The sequence below is a fragment of the Macaca fascicularis genome, chromosome 2, assembly GCF_037993035.2.
Source record: "Macaca fascicularis isolate 582-1 chromosome 2, T2T-MFA8v1.1".
Taxonomy (NCBI): domain Eukaryota; kingdom Metazoa; phylum Chordata; class Mammalia; order Primates; family Cercopithecidae; genus Macaca; species Macaca fascicularis.
In genome coordinates this window covers 73,933,822-73,949,501 of record NC_088376.1, presented here as the reverse complement: position 1 = coordinate 73,949,501, position 15,680 = coordinate 73,933,822, and the positions used below count along the sequence as shown (strand labels likewise).

The 15,680-nt window shown below is 40.2% G+C and overlaps 1 pseudogene; it reads right to left on the bottom strand.

The window, feature by feature from the left end:
- Window positions 1-396: 396 nt before the first annotated feature.
- LOC141409755 (uncharacterized) lies at window positions 397-11,773 on the bottom strand (annotated as a pseudogene).
- Window positions 11,774-15,680: the final 3,907 nt, after the last annotated feature.

Genomic DNA, 15,680 nt, shown 5'->3' with positions numbered 1-15,680 from the left:
CCATAACCCTCATTAGGCTTCCATATATCACTTTGCAAATTTCACGAGAACAATCTTATCGAAAGGCTTCTTGAGGGGAAAGCTGTAACAATTTGAGATGAATTCACAGATCATGAAGAAGTTTCTCAGAAAGCTTCTTTCTCATTCTGATCGGAGGATATTTCTTTTGTCCGTATAGTCTTCAAAGGGATCCGAAATATCAGTTCTAAGATTTCACAAAAATAAGGCTAGCAAACAGCTTCAAGAACTACAGCTGTTACTCAGTGAGTGGAAGTCATATCACAAAGCAGTTTCTCAGAAAGCTACTCTCCAGTTTTCATCTGAGGATATTTTTTTTTTCACCATAGGACTCTACGGGCTTCCAAATACCCCTTTGCAAATTCCACAAGAACAGTCTTAGCGGACGGTTTCTGGAACAGAAAGCTGTAACCCTGTGAGATGAATTCACAGAACACAAAGCAATTTCTCAGAAAGCTTCTTTCCAGTTTTGGTCTGAGGATATTTCCCTTTTCACTATAGCCCTCCATGGGCTTCCAAATAGCACTTTGCAAATTCCACAAGAACAGTCTTAGCGAAAGTCTTCTTGAAGGGAAAGCTGTAACTCTGTGAGATGAATTCACAGATCACAAAGAACTTTCTCAGAAGGCTTCTTTCTCCTTTTGATCAGAGGATATTTCCTTTGGCCCTATAGTCTAACAAGGGATCCGAAATATCAGGTGTTAAATTACACAGAAATAAGGCTAGAAAACAGCTACACAATATACAGCTGTAACTCATTATTTGGAAGTCACACATCACGAAGTATTTTCTCCGAAAGGTTCTTTCGAGTTTTCATCTGAGGATATTTTCTTTTTCACCATAGGCCTCTATGGGCTTTCAAATATCCCTTTGCAAATTCCACAAGAACAGTATTAGCGAACGGCTACTGGAGGGGAAAGTTGTAACTCTGTGAGATGAATTCACAGAACACAAAGCAGTTTCTCAGAAAGCTTCTTTCCAGTTTTGATCTGAGGATATTTCCCTTTTCACCATAGCTCTTCATGGGCTTCCAAATATCACTTTGCAAATTCCACAAGAACAGTCTTAGTGAAAGGCTTCTTGAGGGGAAAGCTCTAACTCTGTTAGATGAATTCAAAATCACGATGAAGTTTCTCAGACAGCTTCTTTCTCATTCTGATCGGAGGATATATCTTTTGTCCGTATAGTCTCAAAGGGATCCGAAATATCAGTTCTCAGATTACACAGAAATAAGGCTAGAAAACAGCTCCACGAACTACAACTGTTACTCAATGAGTGGAAGTCAACATCACAAAGCAGTTTCTCAGAAAGCTTCTTTCCAGTTTTCATCTGAGGATACTTTCTTTTTCACCATAGGCCTCTACGGGCTTCCAAATATCCCTTTGCAAATTCTACAAGAACAGTCTTAGCGGACGGTTTCTGGAACGGAAAGCTGTAACTCTGTGAGGTGAATTCACAGAACACAAAGTAGTTTCTCAAAAAGCTTCTTTCCAGTTTTCATCTCAGGATATTTCCCTTTTCACCATAGTCCTCTATGGGCTTCCAAATATCACTTTGCAAATTCCACAAGAACAGTCTTAGCGAAAGGCTTCTTGAGGGCAAAGCTGTAACTCTGTGAGATGAATTCACAGATCACAAAGAAGTTTCTCTGAAAGCTTCTTTCTCATTTTGATCGGATGATATTTCTTTTAGCCCTATAGACTTAAAAGGGATCCGAAATATCAGGTCTCATATTCCACAGAAATAAGGCTAGCAACCCGCTCCAGGAAATACAGTTGTAACTCTGTGAGTGGAAGTCACACAGCACCAAGCAGTTTCTCAGAAAGCTTCTTTCCAGTTTTCCAATGAGGATATTTTCTTTTTCACCATAGGCTTCTATGGGCTTCCAAAAATCTATTTACAAATTCCAAAAGACCTGTATTAGCGAAGGGCTTCTGTAGCAGAAAGCTGTAACTCTGTGAGATGAATTCACAGAACACAAAGCAGTTTCTCAGAAAGATTCTTTCCAGTTTTGATCTGAGGTTATTTCCCTTTTCACCATAGCCCTCCATGAGCTTCCAAATATCACTTTGTAAATTCCACAAGGACAGTCTTAGCGAAAGGCTTCTTGAGGGGAAAGCTGTAACACTGTGAGATGAATTCACAAATCACAAAGGAGTTTCTCAGGAAGCTTCTTTCTCCTTTTGATCGGAGGATATTTCCTTTGGCCCTATAGTCTTCAAATGGATGCGAAATATCAGTTGTCAAATTCCACACAAATAAGGCTAGCAAACAGCTCCATAAAATACAGCTGTAACTCTGTGAGTGGAAGTCACACATCACAAAGCAGTTTCCCTAAAAGCTTTTCTCCCGTTTTCATCTGAGGACATTTTCTTTTTCACCATAGGCCTCTATGGGCTTCCAAATATCCCTTTGCAAATTCCACAAGAACCGTCGTAGCGAACGGTTTCCGGAGGGGAAAGCAGTAACTCTGTGAGGTGAATTCACAGAACACATAGCAGTTTCTCAGAAACCTTGTTTCCAGTTTTCATCTGAGGATAATTGCCCTTTCACCATAGTCCTCTATGGGCTTCCAAATATAACTCTGCAAATTCCACAAGAACATTCTCAGAGAAAGGCTTCTTGAGGTGCAAGCTGTAACTCTGTGAGATGAATTCACAGATCACAAAGAAGTTTCTCAGAAAGCTTCTTTCTCATTTTGATCGGAGGATATTTCCTTTGGTGCTATCGTCTTTAAAGGGATCCGATATAACAGTTCTCAGATTCCACAGAAATAAGGCTAGCAACCCGTTCCAGGAAATACAGCTGTAACTCCGTGAGTGGAAGTCACACATCAAAAAGTAGTTTCTCAGAAAGCTTCTTTAAGATTTTCCTATGAGGATATTTTCTTTTTCACCATAGGCCTCTAGGGCCTTCCAAATATCCATTTACAAATTCCACAAGACCAGTCTTAGTGAACGACTCCTGGAGCGAAAAGCTGTAACTCTGTGAGATGAATTCAGAGATCACAAAGAAGTTTCCAGAAAGCTTCTTGCTCATTTTGATTGGAAGATATTTCCTTTCGCCCTATAGTCTTCAAAGGGATCCGAAATATCCGTTCTCAGATTCCACAGAAATAAGGCTAGCAAACAGCTCCAGGAAATACAGCTGTAACTCAGTGAGTGGAAGTCAAAATCACAAAGCAGTTTCTCAGAAAGCTTCTTTCCAGTTTTCATATGAGGATACTTTCTTTTTCACCATAGGCCTCTACGGGCTTCCAAATATCCCTTTGAAAATTCCACAAGAACAGTCTTAGCGGACGGTTTCTGGAATGGAAAGCTGTAACTCTGTGAGTTGAATTCACAGAACACAGAGCAATTTCTCAGAAAGCTTCTTTCCAGTTTTGATCTGAGGATATTTACCTTTTCACCATAGCCCTCCATGGGCTTCCAAATATCACTTTGAAAATTCCACAAGAACAGTCATAGCGAAAGGCTTCTTGAGGGGAAAGCTGTAACACCATGAGATGAATTCACAGACCACAAAGAAGTTTCTCAGAAAGCTTCTTTCCCCTTTTGATCGGAGGATATTTCCTTTGGCCCTACAGTCTTAAAATGGATCCAAAATATGAGTTGTCAAATTCCACACAAATAAGGCCAGCAAACAGCTCCATAAAATACAGCTGTAACTCTGTGAGTGGAAGTCACACTTCACAAAGTAGTTTCTCAGAAAGCTTCTTTCCAGTTTTCATCTGAGGATATTTTCTTTTTCACCATAGGCCTCTACGGGCTTCCAAATATTCCTTTGCAAATTCCACAAGAACAGTGTTAGCGAACGGCTTCTGGAGTGGAAAGCTGTAAATCTGTGAGATGAATTCAGAGAACAAAAAGCATTGTCTCAGAAAGCTTCTTTCCAGTTTTGATCTGAGGTTATTTCCTTTTTCTCCATAGAACTCCATGGGCTTCCAAATATCACTTTGCAAATTCCACAAGAACAGTCTTAGCAAAAGGCTTCTTGAAGGGAAAGCTGTACCTCTGTTAGATGAATTCAAGATCACAAAGAAGTTTCTCAGAAAGATTGTTTATCATTTTGATCGGAGGATATTTCCTTTGGTCCTATAGTCTTCCAATGGATCCGAAATATCAGTTCTCAGATTCCACAGAAATAAGACTACAAAACAGCTCCACGATATACAGCTGTAACTCAGTTAGTGGAAGTCACACATCACAAAGCAGTTTCTCCGAAAGCTTCTTTCCAGTTTTCCCATGAGGATATTTTCTTTTTCACCATAGGCCTCTATGGGTTTCCAAATATCCCTTTGCGAATTCCAAAACTACAATCTCAGCGAACGGCATCTTGAAGGGAAAGATGTAATTCTGTGAGATGAATTCAAAGAACACAAAGCAGTTTCTCAGAAAACTTCTTTCCAGTTTTAATCTGAGGATATTTAGCTTTTCTCCATAGCCCTCTAGGGGCTTCCAAATATCACTTTGCAAATTCCACAAGAACAGTCTTAGTGAAAAGCTACTTGACGTGAAAGCTGTAACTCTGTGATGTGAATTCAAAGATCACAAAGACGTTTCTCAGAAAGCTTCTTTCTCTTTTTGAACGGAGAATATTTCCTTTGACCCTATAGTATTCAAAGGGATAAGAAATAGCAGTTCTAAAATTCCACAGAAAAAAAGGCTAGCAAAGAGCTCCATGAAATACAGTTGTTACTCAGTGAGTGGAAGTCTCACATCACAAAGCAGTTTCTCAGAAAGCTTTATACCAGTTTTCATCTGAGGATATTTTCTCTTTCACCATAGGCCTCTATGGGCTTCCAAATATCCCTTTGTAAATTCCACAAAAAGAGTCTTAGCGAACGGCTTCTGGAGGGAAAGGCTGTAACTGTGTGAGATGAATTCACAGAACACAAAGCAGTTTCTCAGAAAGCTTCTTTCCAGTTTTGATCTGAGGATATTTCCCTTTTTACCACAGCCCTCCATAGGCTTCCAAATATCACTTTGCACATTCCACAAGAACAGTTTTAGGGAAAGGCTTCTTGAGGGGAAGGCTGGAACTCTGTGAGATGAATTAACAGAACACCAAGCAGTTTCTGAGAAAGCTTCTTTCCAGTTTTCATCTGAGGATAATTCCTTTTTCACCATAGCCCTCCATGGGCTTCCAAATATCCCTTTTCAAATTCCACAAGAACGGTCTTAGCGAAAGGCTTCTTGAGAGGAAAGATGTAACTCTGTGAGATGAATTCACACATCACAAAGAAGTCTCTCAGAAAGCTTCTTTCTCATTTTGATAGGAGGATATTTCCTTTGGCCCTATAATCTTCACAGGGATTCGAAATATGAGTTCTCAGATTCCACAGAAATAAGGCTAGCAAACAGCTCCACGAAATACAGCTGTAACTCAGTGAGTGGAAGTCACACATCACAAAGCAGTTTCTCAGAAAGTTTCTTTCCAGTTTTCATCTGAGGATATTTTATATTTCAACATAGGCCTCTATGGGCTTTCAAACATCCCTTTGCAAATTCCACAAGAACAGTGTTAGCGAACGGCTTCTGGAGTGGAAAGCTGTAACTCTGTGAAATGAATTCACAGAATAAAAAGCAGTTTCTCGGAAAGCTTCTTTCCGGTTTTGATCTGAGGATATTTCCCTTTTCACCATAGCCCTCCATGGGCTTCCAAATATTAAATTTTAAAATTCCACAAGAACAGTCTTAGTGAAAAGCTGCTTGATGGGAAAGCTGTAACACTGTCAGATGAATTCACAGATCACTAAGAAGTCTCTCAGAAAGCTTCTTTCTCCTTTTGATCGGAGGATATTTCCTTTGGCCCTGTAGTCTTCACAGGGATTCGGAATATGAGTTCTCAGATTCCACAGAGATAAGGCTAGCAAACAGCTCCACGAAATACAGCTGTAACTCCGTGAGTGGAAGTCACACATCACAAAGCAGTTTCTCAGAAAGCTTCTTTCCAGTTTTCATATGAGGATATTTTCTTTTTCACCCTAGGCCTCTACGGGCTTCCAAATATTCCTTTGCAAATTCCACAAGAACAGTCTTAGCGATCGGCTTCTGGAGTGGAAAGTTGTAACTCTGTGAGATGAATTCACAGAACACAAAGCAGTTTCTCAGAAAGCTTCTTTCCACTTTTGATCTGAGGATATTTCCCTTTTTACCAGAGCCCTCCATTGGCTTCCAAATATCACTTTGCACATTCCACAAGAACTGTTTTAGCGAAAGGCTTCTTGAGGGGAAGGCTGTAACTCTGTGAGATGAATTCACAGATCACAAACAAGTTTCTCAGAAAGCTTCTTTCTCATTTTGATCGAAGGATATTTGCTTTGGCCCTATAGTCTTCCAAGGGATCCGAAATATCAGTTCTCAGATTCCACAGAAATAAGGCTAGAAAACAGCTCCACGATATGCAGCTGTAACTCAGTTAGTGGAAGTCACACATCACAAAGCAGTTTCTCAGAAAGCTTCTTTTCAGGTTCCATCTGAGGATATTTTCTTTTTCACCATAGGCCTCTAAGGGCTTCCAAATATCCCTTTGCAAATTACACATGAACAATCTCAGCGAACGGCTTCTGGAGGGGAAAGATGTAACTCTGTGAGATGTATTCACGGAACACAAAGCAGTTTCTCAGAAAACTTCTTTCCAGTTTTAATTGGAGAATATGTAACTTTCTCCATAGCCCTCCATGGGCTTCCAAATATCACTTTGCAAATTCCACAGGAAAAGTCTTATTGAAAAGCTCCTTGAGGGGAAAGATGTAACTCTGTGAGATGAATTCACACATCACAAAGAAGTCTCTCAAAAGCTTCTTTCTCCTTTTGATCGGAGGATATTTCCTTTGGCCCTATAATCTTCAGAGGGATTCGAAATATGAGTTCTCAGATTCCACAGAAATAAGGCTAGCAAACAGCTCCACGAAATACAGCTGTAACTCAGTGAGTGGAAGTCACACATCACCAAGCAGTTTCTCAGAAAGCTTCTTTGCAGTTTTCATCTGAGGATATTTTCTATTTCACCATAGGCCTCTATGGGCTTTGAAATATCCCTTTGCAAATTCCACAACAAAAGTGTTAGTGAACGGCTTCTGGAGTGGAAAGCTGTAACTCTATGAGATGAATTCACAGAACACAAAGCAGTTTCTCAGAAAGCGTCTTTCCAGTTTTGATCTGATGATATTTCCCTTTTCACCATAGTACTCCATGGGCTTCCAAATATCACTTTGCAAATTCCACAAGAACAGTCTTAGCGAAAGGCTTCTTGAGGGGAAAGCTGTACCTCTGTTAGATGAATTCAAGATCACAAAGATGTTTCTCAGAGAGCTTCTTTATCATTTTGATCTGAGGACATTTCCTTTGGCCCTATAGTCTTCAAAGGGATCCGAAATATCAGTTCTCAGATTCCACAGAAATAAGGCTAACAAACAGCTCCACAAAATACAGCTGTAACACAGTGAGTGGAAGTCAAACATCACAAAGCAGTTTCTCAGAAAGCTTCTTTCCCGTTTTCATCTGAGGATATTTTCTTTTCACCATAGGTTCTATGGGCTTCCAAATATCCCTTTGCAATTCCACAAGAACAGTCTTAGCGAACGGCTTCTTAAGGGGAAAGCCGTAACTCTGTGAGGTGAATTCACAGAACACAAAGCAGTTTCTCAGAAAGCTTCTTTCCAGTTTTGATCCGAGGATGTTTCCCTTTTCAACATAGCCCCCCATGGGCTTCCAAATATCACTTTGCAAATTCCAGAAGAACAGTCTTAGCGAAAGGCTTTTTGAGGGGAAAGCTGTAACAATATGAGATGAATTCACAGATCACGAGGAAGTTTCTCAGAAAGCTTTTCTCTCATTCTGATCGGAGGATATTTCTTTTGTCCCTGTAGTCTTCAAAGGGATCCGAAATATCAGTTCTCAGATTAAACAGAAATAAGGCTAGCAAACAGCTGCACGAACTACAGCTGTAACTCTGTGAGTGGAATTCAACATCACAGAGCACTTTCTAAGAAAGCTTCTTTCAGGTTTTCATCTGAGGATATTTTCATTTTCACCATAGGCCTCCTTGGGCTTCCAAATATCCCTTTGCAAATTCCACAAGAACAGTGTTAGCGAACGGTTCTTTATGGGAAAGCTGTAACTCTGTGAGTTGAATTCACAGAATACAAAGCAGTTTCTCAGAAATCTTCTTTCGAGTTTTCTCCTGAGAATATTTCCGTTTTCACCGTAGCCCTCCATGGGCTTCCAAATATCACTTTTTAAATTCCACAAGAACAGCCTAGTGAAAAGCTGCTGGAGGGGAAGGCTGTATCACTGTGAGATGAATTCACAGATCACTAAGAAGTCTCTCAGAAAGCTTCTTTCTCCTTTTGATCGGAGGATATTTCCTTTGGCCCTATAGTCTTCACAGGGATTCGGAATATGAGTTCTCAGATTCCACAGAGATAAGGCTAGCAAACAGCTCCACGAAATACAGCTGTTACTCAGTGAGTGGAAGTCACACATCACAAAGCAGTTTCTCAGAAAGCTTCTTTCCAGTTTTAATCTGAGGATATTTTGTTTTTCACCATAGGCCTCTATGGGCTTCCAAATATCCCTTTGCAAATTCCACAAGAACAGTGTTAGCGAACGGCTTCTGGAGGGGAAAGCTGTAACTCCGTGAGTTGAATTCACAGAACAAAAAGCAGTTTCTCAGAAAGCTTCTTTCCAGTTTTGATCTGAGGATATTTCCCTTTTCACCATAGCTCTCCATGGACTTCCAAATATCACTTTGCAAATTCCACAAGAACAGTCTTAGCAAAAGGCTTCTTGAGGGGAAAGCTGTAACTCTGTGAGATGAATTCAAGATCACTATGAAGGTTCTCTGAAAGCTTCTTTATGATTTTGATCGGAGGATATTTCCTTCGGCCCTATAGTCTTCCAAGGGTTCCGAAATATCAGTTCTCAGATTCCACAGTAATAAGGTTAGCAACCCGCTCCAGTAAATACAGCTGTAACTCCCTGAGTGGAAGTCACACATCGCAAAGCAGTTTCTCAGAAAGCTTCTTTCCGGTTTTCCTATGAGGATATTTTCTTTTTCACCCTAGGCTTCTACCGGCTTCCAAATATCCATTTACAAATTCCACAAGAACAGTCTTAGCAAACGGCTTCTGGAGCGGAAAGCTGTAACTCTGTGAGATGAATTCACCAAACACTAAGCAGTTTCTCAGAAAGCTTCCTTCAACTTTTCATCTGAGGATATTTCCCTTTTCACCATAGCCCTCCATGGGCTTCCAAATATCACTTTGCAAATTCCACAAGAACAGTCTTAGCGAAAGGCTTCTTTAGGGGAAAGCTGTAACTCTGTGAGATGAATTCACAGGTCACAAAGAAGTTTCTCAAAAAGCTTCTTTGTCTTTATTATCGGAGGATATTTCCTTGGGCCCTTAGTTCAAAGGGATCCGAAATATCAGTTCTCAGATTCCACAGAAATAAGGGCAGCAAGCAGATCCACAAAATACAACTGTAACTCTGTGAGTGGAAGTCACACATCAGAAAGCAGTTTCTCAGAAAGCTTCTTTCCAGTTTTTCTCTCAGGATATTTTCTTTTTTGCCATAGCCCTCTAGGGGCTTCCAAATATCACTTTGCAAATTCCACAAAAACAGGCTTAGCGAACGGCGTCTTGAGGGGAAGACTGTAACTTTCTGAGATGAATTAACAGAACACTAAGAAGTTTCTCAGAAAGCTTCTTTCCCGTTTTCATCTGAGGATATTTCCTTTTTCACCGTAGCCCTCCATGGGCTTCCAAATATCATTTTGCAAATACCACAAGAACAGTCTTAAGTAAAGGCTTCTCGAGGGGAAAGCTGTAACTCTGTGAGATGATTTCACAGAACACAAACAAGTTTCTCAGAAAGCTTCCTTCTCTTTGTTATCGGAGGATATTTCTTTGGCCCTATAGTTCTCACAGGGATCCGAAATATCAGTTCCCAGATTCCACAGAAATAAGGCTAACAAACAGACTGACGAAATACAGCTGTAACTCTGTGAGTGGAAGTCCCACATCACAAAGCAGTTTCTCAGAAAGCCTCTTTCCAGTTTTTCTCTGAGGATATTTTCATTTTCAACATAGCCCTCGATGGGCTTCCAAATATCACTTTGCAAATTCCACAGGAACAGGCTTAGCGAACGGCTTCTTGAGGGTTAAGCTATAACTCTGTGAGATGAATTAACAGAACACTAAGCAGTTTTTCAGAAAGCTTCTTTCCAGTTTTCATCTGAGGATATTTCCTTTTTCACCGTAGACTTCCATGGGCTTCCAAATATCACTTTGCAAATTCCACAAGAACAGTCTTAACGAAAGGCTTCTTGAGGGTTTGCTGTAACTCTGTGAGATGATTTTAGAGAACACAAAGAAGTTTCTCCGAAAGCTTCTTTCTCTTTGTTATCAGAGGATATTTCCTTTGGCCCAATAGCCTTCACAGGGATCCAAAATATCAGTTCTCAGATTCCACAGAAATAAGGCTAGGAAACAGATCCACGAAATACAACTGTAACTCTGTGAATGAAAGTCGAAATATCAGTCCTCAGATTTCACAGAAATAAGGTTAGCCACCCGCTCCAGAAAATACAGCTGTAACTCCGTGAGTGGAAGTCATACATCACAAAGCAGTTTCTCAAAAAGGTTCCTTCCGGTTTTCCTATGAGGATATTTTCTTTTTCACCATAGGCTTTTATGCGCTTCCAAATATCTATTTACAAATTCCAAAAGAACAGTCTTTGCGCACGGCTTCTGTAGCAAAAAGCTGTAACGCTGTGAGATGAATTCACAGATCACAAAGAAGTTTCTCAGAAAGCTTCTTTCTCATTTTGATCAGAGGATATTTCCTTTGGCTCTATAGTTTCAAAAGGATCCGAAATATCAGTTCTCAGATTCAACAGAAATATGGCTATCAAACAGCTCCACGAAATACAGCTGTAACTCAGGGACTGGAAGTCACACATCACAAAGCAGTTTCTCAGAAAGCTTCTATCCCGTTTTCATCTGGGGAAATTTTCTTTTTCACCATTAGCCTCTATGGGCTTCCAAATATTCCTTTGCAAATTCCACAAGAACAATCTCAGCGAACGGATTCTGGAGGGGAAAGATTTAACTCTGTGAGATAAATTCACAGAACACAACGCGGTTTCTCAGAAAGCTTCTTTCCAGTTTTCATCTGAGGATATTTTCTTTTTCACCATAGGCCTCTAGGGGCTTCAAATATCCCTTTGCAAATTTCACAAGAACAGTCTTAGCGATCGGTTTATGGAGGAGAAAGCTGTATCTCTGTGAGATGAATTCACAGAACACAAAAGCAGTTTCTATGAAAGCTTCTTTTCAGTTTTTATCTGAGGATATTGTCTTTTTCACCATAGAGCTCTATGGGCTTCCAAATGTCGTTTTGCAAATTCCACAAGAACAGACTTAGTGAAAGGCTTCTTGAGGGGAAAGCTGTAACTCTGTGAGATGAATTCATAGAACACAAAGCAGTTTCTCAGAAAGCTTCTTTACAGTTTTTAACTGAGGATATTTCCCTTTTCACCATAGCCCTAAATGGGCTTCCAAATATCACTTTGCAAATTCCACAAGAACAGTCTTAGCAAAAGGCTCCTTGAGGGGAAAGCTGTAACTCTGTGAGATGAATTCACACATCACAAAAAAGTTTCTGTGAAAGCTTCTTTCTGATTTTGGTCAGAGGATACTTGCTTTGTCCCTATTCCCTTCCAAGGGATCCGAAATATTAGGTCTCATATTCCACTGAAATAAGGCTAGCAAAGAGCTCCACGAAATACAGCTGTAACTCAGTGAGTGGAAGTCACACATCACAAAGCAGTTTCTCAGAAAGCTTCTTTCCAGTTTTCACCTGAGGATATTTCCTTTTTCACAATAGGCCACTATGGGCTTCCAAATATCCCTTGGCAAATTACACAAGAACACTCTTAGCGAACGGCTTCTGGAGGGGAAAGCTGTAACTCTCTGAGATGAATTCACAGATACAAAGAGGTTTCTCAGAAAGTCTCTTTCCAGTTTTTATATGAGGATATTTCCCTTCTCACAATAGCCCTCCATGGGCTTCCAAATATCAATTTGCAGATTCCACAAGAACAGACTTAGCGAAAGGCTTCTTGAGGGGAAAGCTGTAACTCTGTGAGATAAATTCACAGATCACAAAGAAGTTTCTCAGAAAGCTTCTTTCTCCTTTTGATCGGAGGATATTTCCTTTGTCCCTACAGTCTTCAAATGGATTCGAAATATCAGGTCTCAGATTCCACAAAAATAAGGCTAGCAAACAGCTCCACGAAATACAGCTGTAACTCAGTGAGTGGAAGTTACACATCACAAAGCAGTTTCTCGGAAAGCTTCCTTCTAGTTTTCATCTGAGGATAATATCTTTTTCACCATAGCCCTCCATGGGCTTCCAAATATCACTTTGAAAATTCCACAAGAACAGTCTTAGCGAAAGGCTTCTTGAGGGGGAAAGCTGTAACTCTGTGAGATGAATTCACAGATAAAAAGAAATTTCTCAGGAAAGCTTCTTTCTAATTTTGATCGGTGGATATTTCCTTGGCCCTATGGTCTTCAAAGGGATCCGATATATCAGTTCTGAGATTCCACAGAAATAAGACAAGCAAACAGCACCACGACATACAGCTGTAGCTCAGTGAGTGGATGTCACACATCACAAAGCAGTTTCTCAGAAAGCGTCTTTCCAGTTTTCATCTGGGAATATTTTCTTTTTCACCATAGGCCTCTAGGGGCTTCCAAAAATCCTTTTGCAAATTCCACAAGAACAGTCTTAGCAAATGGTTTACAGAGGGGAATGCTGTAACTCGGTGAGATGAATTCACAGAACACAAAGCAGTTTCTCAGAAAGCGTCTTTTCAGTTTTTGTCTGAGGATATTTTCATATTCACAATAGCCCTCCATTGGCTTCCAAATATCACTTTGCAAATTCCACAGAAACAGTCCTAGCGGAAGGCTTCTTGAGGGGAAAGCTGTAACTCTGTGAGATGAATTCACAGATCACAAAGAAGTTTTTCTGAGAGCTTCTTTCTCATTTTGATCGGAGGATATTACCTTTGGCCCTATAGTCTTCAAAGGTATCCGAATTATCAGTTCTGAGATTCCACAGAAATAAGGCTAGCAACCTGCTCCAGGAAATACAGCTGTAACTCCGTGAGTGGAAGTCACACATCACAAAGCAGTTTCCAATACAGCTACTTTCCGGTTTTCCGATGAGGATATTTTTTTTTTCACCCTAGGCTTCTATGAGCTTCCAAATATCCATTTACAAATTCCACAAGAACAGTCTTAGCGAATGGCTTCTGTAGTGGAAAGCTGTAAGTCTGTGAGATGAATTCACAGAACACAAAGTCGTTTCTCAGAAAGCTTCTTTCCAGTTTTGATCTGAGAATATTTCCCTTTTCACCGTAGCCCTCCATGGGCTTCCAAATATCACTTTGCAAGTTCCACAACAGTCTTAACAAAAGACTTCTTGAGGGGAAAGCAGTAACTCTGTGAGATGAATTCGTGGATCACAAAGAAGTTTCTCAGGAAGCTTCTTTCTTGTTTTGATCGAAGGATATTTGCTTTGGCCCTATAGTCTCCAAAGGGATCCGAAATATCAGTTCTGAGATTCCACAGAAATAAGGCTAGCAAACAGAACCAAGACAAACAGCTGTAACTCAGTGAGTGAATGTCACACATCAAAAAGCAGTTTCTCAGAAAGTTTCTTTCCAGTTTTCATCTGAGGATATTTCCTTTTTCACCATATCCCTCCATGGGCTTCCTAATATCACTTTGTAAATTCCACAAGAACAGTCTTAGCTAAAGGCATCTTGAGGGGAAAGCTAAAACTCTGTGAGATGAATTCACAGATCACAAAGAAGTTTTTCACACAGCTTCTTTCTCATTTTCATCGGAGGATATTTCCTTTGGCCCTATAGGTTCAAAGGGATCCAAAATATCACATCTCAGATTCCACAGAAATATGACTAGCCAAGAGCTCACGAAATACAGATGTAACTCAGTGAGTGGAAGTCACACATCAAAAAGAAGCTTCTCAGAAAACTTCTTTCCAGCTTTCATCTGCGAATATTTTCTTTTTCACCATGGGCCTCTATGGGCTTCCAAATATCCCTTGGCAAATTCCACAAGAACAGTTTTAGCGAACGGCTTCTAAAATGGCTATCTGTAACTATGTGAGATGAATTCACAGAACACAAAGAAGTTTCTCAGAAAGCTTCTTTCCAGTTTTCATCTGAGTATATTTCCCTTTTCAACATAGCCCTCCATGGGCTTCCAAATATCACTTTACAAATTCCACAAGAACAGTCGTAGCGAAAGGTTTCTTAAGGGGTAAGCTGTAACTCTGGGAGATGAATTCACAGGTAACAAAGAAGTTTCTCAGAAAGCTTCTTTCTCATTTTGATCAGAGGATGTTTGCTTTGGCCTTATAGTCTTCAAAGGGATTCGAAATATCAGTTCTCATATTCCACAGAAATAAGGCTAGAAAACAGCTCCAGGAAATACAGCTGTAACTAAGCGAGTGGAAGTCACACATCAGAAAGCAGTTTCTGAGAAAGCTTCTTTCCAGTTTTCATCTGAGGATATATTCTTTTTCACCATAGGCCTCTAAGGGTTTCCAAATATCCCTTTGCAAATTACTCAAGAACAGTCTTAGCGAACGGCTTCTAGAGAGTAAAGCTGTAACTCTGTGAGGTGAATTCACAGAACACAAAGCAGTTTCTCAGAAAGCTTCTTTCCAGGTTTCAGCTAAGGATATATCTCTTTTCACCATAGCCCTCCATGGGCTTAAAATTTCACTTTGCAAATTCCACAAGAACAGTCTTAGCGAAAGGCTTCTTGAAGGGAAATGTGTAACTCTGTGAGATGAATTCACAGAACAAAGAGCAGTTTCTCAGAAAGTTTCTTTCCAGTTTTCATCTGAGGATATTTCCTTTTTCACCATATCCCTCCATGGGCTTCCAAATATCACCTTGCAAATTGCACAAGAACAGTCTTAGCGAAAGGCTTCTTGCGGGGAAAGCTGTAACTCTGTGAGATGAATTCACAGATCACAAAGTAGTTTCTGTGAAAGCTTCTTTCTCATTTTCCCCAGAGGATATTTCCTTTGGCCTTATAGTCTTCAAAGGGATCCGAAATATCAGTTCTGAGATTCCACAGAAATAAGTCCAGCAAACAGCACAACGACATACAGCTGTAACTCAGTGAATGAATGTCACACATCACAAAGCAGTTCCTCAGAAAGCTTCTTTCCAGTTTTCATCTGAGGATATTTTCTTTTTCACCATAGGCCTCTATGGGCTTCCAAATATACCTATGCAAATTCCACAATAACAGTCTTAGCAAACGGCTTCTGGAGGGGAAAGCTGTAACTCTGTGAGATGAATTCAGAGAACACATAGCAGTTTCTCAGAAAGCTTCTTTCCAGTTTGTATCTGTGGATATTTCCCTTTTCTCATAGCAGTCCATGGGATTCTAAATATCACTTTGCAAATTCCAAAAGAACAGTCTTAGCGAAAGGCTTCTTGAGGAGAAAACTGTAACTCTGTGAGATGAATTAACAGATCACAAAGAAGTTTCTCAAAAAGCTTCCTTTAATTTTGATCGGTGGATATTTCCTTTGGCCCTATGG